This window comes from Alosa alosa, chromosome 8, assembly GCF_017589495.1.
Source record: "Alosa alosa isolate M-15738 ecotype Scorff River chromosome 8, AALO_Geno_1.1, whole genome shotgun sequence".
Classification (NCBI taxonomy): domain Eukaryota; kingdom Metazoa; phylum Chordata; class Actinopteri; order Clupeiformes; family Clupeidae; genus Alosa; species Alosa alosa.
This window is the reverse complement of record NC_063196.1, coordinates 11,092,835-11,101,247: the sequence shown is the minus strand read 5'-3', so window position 1 is coordinate 11,101,247 and position 8,413 is coordinate 11,092,835.

Below are 8,413 nucleotides of genomic sequence, written 5' to 3'. Positions count from 1 at the left end.
TTATTATTACAGTGCATGAAAATGCACTGTACTGTTCTTCCTAGGCTTCTTCTTATTCTTCTTCTAACGCATTTAATGCAGCTTCAACCGTTTAACGTTAGAAACTTCATTCAAACTATGTTCGTGGGGTCTTACTTAGGACATGGGTGCTATGTATTTTTCAGCTTTGTAACTTTTATACTTTTTTAAAGTATTAATTAAAAAACTGTTCAAAATTTCCCCATAGACTTAACATGGGCTGATGACATCACAATAGAGCCAAGCAAATTAGAATCCCTATGGCAGGTGTTCAGGCCACCTGGACCAACTGCCAGTCTCAGGCTTTAAGCATACAAACTGGCCCTATTAAGACTACACATCCTGTTCAACTGCTTCCTCTGCCAAAAACTGTTTCAAAATAAAAGTCCTCACTATAATATTTTACTGTTAAACAATTTAACCCTTTAAACTACTGAACTTTTTAACTGTTCAGCCATTGTAACTGTTACTTGTCATCAACTATGACTCCTACCCACTGTAGCTAGTTAGCTAAGTTAGCTAAGTCACATGGTTAGCATAGTTAGCATGCTAGTTAGCATTTTTAACAAAACTGCTAAAAATGATTAGCTAAGTTAGCTAAGTCATATGGTTAGCATAGTTAGCATGTTTGCATGTTAGCATGCTAGTTAGTATTTTTAGCAAAACTGCTAAAAATGATTAGCTAAGTCACATGGTTAACATAGTTAGCATGCTAGCATGTTAGCATGCCAGTTAGCATTTTTAGCAAAACTGCTTAAAATTATTAGCTAAGTTAGCTAAGTCACATGGTTAGCATGCTAGCATGTTAGTTAGCATTTTTAACAAAACTGCTTAAAATGATGAGCTAAGTCAGCTAAGTAACATGGTTAACATTGTTAGCATGTTAGTTAACATAGTTAGCATAACTGCTAAACATGATTAACTAAGTTAGCTAAGTCACATGGTTAGCATACTTAGCATTTTAACATTGTTAGCATGCTAGTTAGCATAGTAACTTGGTTAGCATTATTATCTTTGTTAATATAGTTAGCATAACTGCTAGCAAACATTAGAGCCATTCCAAGTGTCAGTTATCGTCAACTATCTACCTAAATAATTTAACCATTTAAACTATCCACTTATTTAACTGTTCAGTCATTCCAACTATATTACATCTCATCTACCTAGCAACCAATATAGTTTGTTTTTACTCTGTATGATATTTTACATCATATTTTTGCATTTTCATGCACTGTATTTCCTTCAGGAAATGCTTTTCTAGTTCTTATTCTTCTTCTAACATTTAATGCAGCTTCAACCGTTTAACGTAAAACTTCATTCAAACTATGTTAATGTAGGTCTTACTTAGGACATGGGTGCTATGTATTTTTCAGCTTTGTAACTTTTATACTTTTTAAACTATTAATTAAAAACTACTCAAAATTTCCCCATAGACTTAACATTATGATTATGACATCATAATAATGCCAAGTAAGCAATTAGAATCCTATGGCAGGTGTTCGGGCCACCTGGATCAACTGCCAGTCTCAGGCTTTAAGCATACAAACTGGCCCTATTAAGACTACACATCCTGTTCAACTGCTTCCTCTGCCAAAACTGTTTCAAAAATAAAAAAGTCCTCACTACAATATTTCACTGTTAAACAATTTAACCCTTTAAACTACTGAACTTTTTAACTGTTCAGCCATTGTAACTGTTACTTATCATCAACTATGACTCCTACCCACTGTAGCTAGTTAGCATGGTTAGCATGTTAACATTGCTAACATTGTTAACATTGTTAACAGTTTTTAACAAAACTGCTAAAAATGATTAGTTAAGTTAGCTAAGTAACATGGTTAGCATAGTTAACATGCTAGTTAGCATTTTTAATAAAACTGCTAAAAATGATTAGCTAAGTTAGCTAAGTAACATGGTTAACATAGTTAGCATGCTAACATGTTAGCATGCTAGTTAACAGTCACTTTTTGCATTTTCATGCACTGTATTTCCTTCAGGAAATGCTTTTCTAGTTGTTCTTGATGTCTTTACCGTTATAGTTTATGTGTGAACGCCTGTCATTCACTTGACTACCATTATATATTTATTTTATATATATATATATATATATATATATATATATATATATATATATATATATATATATTTTTTTTTTTTTTTTTTTTTTTGTTTTTTTTTTGTTTATAGTTCTAATCATTATAGTTATAGTTCTTGGTGTGCACGGCCCTTTAAGGGTGCTTTGCTACCTATTTTGTTTAGAATCACAAGCTGAATTCATTCTCCATTGTGCCTGAATTCATTCTCCATTGTGCCTGAATTCGTTCACATGGCAAAATTTAAATTGAAACAAATGATATAATAAACCAACTGAGATTACATTTTTGTCTACAAACAACCCCACGCACAATTTAATTATTGACCTGCTTGTTCACATTTCACTGTTAAAGACACTGTACCGAAATCGCCCAACACTTCACCCACACATTTATCTTATTATAAGAGCTCCATGTATGTGTGGGTGTTTGTGTGTGTGTGTTGTGACATGCCGGCTCGATGCATGAAGCATGAAACATGAATGGGGAGGCCACACGCTGATTCCATAATAATCAAGATAATTTATTAATTAACGGTAAATTTAACAGAGACTAAATGATGACGTGGTGTAGTGCAAGTCAGTATAATGGAAGGAAACCAAAAGTGTCATGCAAAATCAGTCTAGGGGTTTAACAACCGAAGGACAACGAAAGCCAAATGCCAGGAGGAGGAAGCCGGGCTAACTGTTGTGGATGCAGGAGATTTATAGTCCTGCCAATCAGGCACACCTGAACACCAACACCTGCTCAACAGGAATAGAGAGAGAGAGCGGTAGAGAGCACAGGCACACCAAACAGGGCGGGGTCTAAGACCTGCCAATATCCGTCACAGTGTAACCTGCGTTGTGTTGAACCTGCGCGGTTCAGCCCTGTACACGCCCGGACTCGAACCCGCAAAACAGCAGCATCTCGGATCGGGAGTCGAGCGTGCTGACAATCGAGCTCAAAATCCCAGGCTACTGGCTCACATGCCAGCAGGGGAGTGAGGTTTACCAACGTTCCACAAGCACAGCTAAGCTAGCTGGCATACGTTACACTCACCCCCCTAAACCTCACTCCCGATCCGGGTCACGGCACCAATGTAACCTGTGTTGTGTTGAACCTGCACGATTCAGCCCTGCACATGCCCGGACTCGAACCCACAAAACAGCACCACCTAGATCGGGAGTCGAGCGTGCTGACGATCGAGCTAAATGCCCCAGGCTACTAGCTTTCCTGCCAGCAGGGGAGTGAGGTTTACCAACGTTCCACACACACAGCTAACCTAGCTGGCATCCATTACATGTTTGTGTGTGTCCACAGTCTCTAGGCTAATCCCACCCTCTCCTCTCGCGTAACACCGGTAAAGTTAGCCTAAAAGACATTAGCTTAAAACCAAGATCTCTACTCTGCGAAAAGTTGAATAAACTTGTAGCCTAATATGTAGGCCTACAAAAATGTAAGTACGAGTGAGTTGTTCCATTACACTGGGCCGATTGCTTTCTCACTGCAAACAAACCACTCTAGAGTTCGATTGGAAACGAGCCAAGACCACCTCCTCCAATTGAAACGATTTTTGGGGGAAACACTCCACGTTCTGATTCAAAGAGCCAGGTGTGAAAGTGCGCTAAAATAGACATTTTACTACGACAAACACATTTGTGATTTGTGTGTGTGTGTGTGTGTGTATGGGAGTGTGCGTCTGTGTGTGTGTATATGTCCGCTTATGTGTTTGTGTATATGTATGTATGTGTGTGTGTGTGAAGGTATGTGCATATATATGTGTGTGTGTGTGTGTGTGTGGGGTAGTATAAACTTTTTACATGGACTGGTGGATTCATTGCGAAGAGGCACATATAATGTGGTGCCCTTTGACTTGTATATGCCCAATTTTCATAAATGAGGTACTCTTAGAATCCTTGGATCCTCCCCTGTCTGTTACCGTTGGTGAAATTGAGCCAATACATGCATTTCTATGAGAAAAAAAACATTTAGTCAGGTAAATTTTTGGTGGCCATCTTGAAATATGGCTGCCATCTTGGATTTTCCAGTGGTCAAGTAAGGTTGTCAACAGTCCCGAATTGTCCAGGACATCCCGTATTTTGGGTGATTTTGATTTGTCCCATCAGGGACTAGCCTGGCTAACGTCAGACCTCATCTCATTGAGATGGGGTCTGGGAACTACACGTTCATTTTCTCGTGTTTGAAACGTGGTTTACGAATGCCCAGAGCCGTTTATCGGGCGCATACGAATGTCAATCAAATGCGTCTGTACGTAGCTCAAAACGGCTTTGGTGTGTCGTCATCGTCTTGCTGTCCCCCCTCCGTTCTGTGATTGGTTCCTTCGGTGAGGTGAAAACGAAGTCCATGGAATCCAGGCCATAGATATTAGAAAGCTAGATCACGCATTGACTGTTGAGTTCTCTTAGGTGGCATCGTAAACGCGGCCGCCATGTTGGTGGGGGCAGCATCTTTATTGTCTATGGGCAACATTTGCAGGCAATCACAGACACCTGTCTGATTTCCAGTCAGAGGCACATGCTCCTCCATTGGCCTCCATTGATTGCTGCCCCCACCAAGATGGCATCTAGCTTTCTAATATTTATAAATGATCCAGGCTGCCTAGCAGCGTTAATAAAATTGCGCGCAAGGCAGCATGTGAAAACCCAGGCTAATCAGGGACAGCTCCAGTCCCGAATTTTAATCACAGCCTCATCGGCCTTGTGAAGTTGTCAATGTAGGCTACTGTAAACGCACGTGGAACAAAGTGTCCAGTGCCACCGCTACCACCATGCGCATCTTGCACTGTGCGTAGGGCACCAAAGGACAGAGGGGGCACCACAATTTAGCCAGAGTAGCTTTACTGCAAATTACGTTTCACTCTTTTTAGAGAACGTTCACAATGTCAAAATGCACCAACAGCATCTTACATAAGGATGATACTTTTTGGGTCCTCTCTGTCTCCATTGTGCAGCAGATCTAACGTTATGCTACTCGTTTTAATTGGGACCGCGTCTGAACACGCACGAGAGGGAGATACTTGTCGACTTGTCATTGTTGAGAATTGATTTATCCTTTTTAATATAAGAAAGTTAAGGGAATCAAGAGGACAACATTAAGAGTGGTCTTTGCCTTTGTGTAATGGAATTGGATAGTCTTGAAGTCTTTCGTTTCCCTTTCATTTGTTTCCCTTTAAACTAAGCATTTACATGAAGCACATAATATGCCATTTGAAACACATTCCACTCAGATAGTTAGGTGGCTACCAGGTTCATAATTCACTTTTAATTGCAAACAGAAAATATCTAGCTACAGCAGCATCATGTCATTACATGCTTCATATTCCAAAGGAATGAAGGTTGTTTATACCAACTTAATAGTATGCTTATCATTGTTAATATTGTGCTATAACGGGGCAGCCGTGGCTTACTGGTTAGCGCTTCGGACTTGTAACCGGATTGCCGGTTCGAACCCCGACCAGTAGGCACGGCTGAAGTGCCCTTGAGCAAGGCACCTAACCCCTCACTGCTCCCCGAGCGCCGCTGTTGTTGCAGGCAACACATCACTGCGACAGGATTAGTGTGTGCTTCTGTTTACTGTGTGCTGAGTGTGTTTCACTAATTCATGGATTGGGATAAATGGGATCAAAAGAGTATGTATATACTATATACTATACTATACTATAAATGTGACAGATGTAATGGTAGAGTTTGTGGACTATATAAGCTATATTTGAATGGAGCAGGCAAAATTTTATGAATATAATATTATTATATTAATATTCAATTCATAATATTCAAATATTATGAATACCGTGTAGACAATGCTCTTAAAACCACATAGTGTTCAGTGTCCCGCCGGCGGGACGGTTACCCCCCCCCCCAACATTCTAAATCAATTGTATGCACCATATTGCTATGTAGCATAGTAATGTTATACACCATTTGAAAGCTTTACTCTTGGGAATCCAAAAATGACATTTTTTTATGTACAATCTGTATAGTGCTTTACATTATCAGATTAATCTTATTATGTCTCAATTAAATTTGATCCAAAATGCCCCCCTCCCCCTCCTCCGCTTTTGGTGCTACCCTGACCTCTGGCTGCGGTGTAGCTGCAGCACAATAAGTAGATGCAACATATTGGGTACTGAAATATTCACAAGAATCCATAGAAATTGAATCTTCATGTTGTATTATCCAATATTAGTTGAACAGATGTATAGTCTCTCTTATACACACTCATTGAATGAACAAAGTAAATGCAAAAATAGAGACTTTTTTGTAATTATTCCATATTTTGTGTATATTCAGTCTATATCAGAACACCTGACATACAATCTAAATAGTCCACAAGAAACCTCAAAGTGTTATGTTTGTAATCCGGCAGAAAGAAAAAACTATATTCTATATATAAACTCAAAACTACAGGTTCTCAGCTTTCTATAGAGGTCCAACATTTGATGGTAGGCCCCAAGAGGTGGGAACAATGCCCTTGTAAATAGGCACAGTGCAATTTCAGGCAAAAACTTGACATTTGTATTGAGATCCATGTTAAAGTTAAACAGCATCAAATCGGTAGTATTTCTATTTTAGAAATGCATTATTTTAAACCATTATACAAAAAATACGTTGTCATTATTATTATCTGTAGCCTATAGCCAAATGTAACCCTTTTTTTTCTCCCCTATGTCTCAACATATACTGGAGTCACATTCATAAACAGACTAAACATAAACAGGATCCTAGGTTCTCAATTTGCTGGACTTACCGTCTACCATTTAAGTTAGGGAATAGTAACACTAGTAGAAAAAGGTAGAAGGAAAAAAATGTCAATAGAATAATTAACTGTTGCGGTGCCTCCACTGAAGAATTACTATACCAGTGCCCTGATATAAATGTGTAAATCCTCAGAAATGTAAAGTGATTAAAGTTACTTCTACCTGTATGGCTTATCCTAAATGAAATACTATGCAACCATGTAAGGGGACTTGAAACATAAAACATTTATTGTACCCTTTATCTTTTAACTTTTAGAATTCAGTTTAATATGACTGAAGAAAATAATGGCAAAAAGTTTAAACCCTTTTTAAAAGTTCAATCACTATCTTTCAATTAAGTTTTAATGAATTATATTGTAGTCTTTCCTACAGCATACTTCTAAATAGTAATGTATGGAAATTCAATTCAATAATAATTCGAACTCTATGCAATACCAGTTAGTTTACATTAATTAAACTTTTACCCTGAACAATGCTACATGAAATACACCATAATACTGTCAATGACAATTCGTGTTACTCAATGTGTCTTTGTTGCACAACAAGTGAAAGTTCAAATAGGCCTATTAGTTAAAAAAGTACCATATGACACTAAACCAAGCGCTTGGATTTGAAACTAACGTTGGGGCCCAGTCGTCACGTTGGTGCACATAATGTATAATCCAAGTAATGTCAGTAATCCATGTTAGTAAAGAAACGATTAACGAGGCTGCTTTTACACAGTCCCATGTCGCTATCTTTCCTTGGCTTCACTTTGGTACTCACGCAACCTCTAACTGCTGCAAAATGGCGTGACCTCACACGCTGGCCAGTAGAACGAAGTCCCAGCAAGCGTTGGTATAGCTGGTTGAGCAGGCTACCTCAGCTTCACTCGTTGTCTGTCCGTTGCTTTCCTCACACACACACACGGGAACGGTAGTCTCTGGCGAACCACAGTCCAGGCACACAGCAAGTCAGCTACTTAACTAGCCTCAGCTTCAAGTTAGCCTCAGAACTGAGTGGTAATGGAGACCACGCTGTTGCCGTTGGTCGAAGAGAAACAGTCTTAACCGATATAAAACCGAACTTGTTGGACTAAAATGCATAAACAACAAACTAGCTTTTAGAGTTATTAACTGTATACAATATTTGGGCCGAACATCACAGTTTCAAGTCTCCAAACATTAGTTCTCCTCCCGAGTAGAAACGTAGCTGCTGCTTCACTTCCTCTAGAGGAAAAATCAGAGCTTCCTCCCTCCAGCGGAAACTATTATTTTTACCTAAAAAGGTAATCTAATGTCCTATTGATCTCTAGCCAACCACCATGAACAACATGAATTAGAGATTGGTTTAATCATAAAAAGAAAATATATATCTAGTGCAATTAACTGCTAGAAAACTAAATTAGGGGATTCTGGGAAATTGAGTCCTACACCTTAAATGTAGAGAAATAGGGAAATAGTGAAACGGGTCCAGTAACACATATTTCTAAAGGGTCCTACATAATATAAAACAGTGTTGTTGTTTTTTGGAGGGGGCATTTGGGGTTGAGGAAATTTGGCAA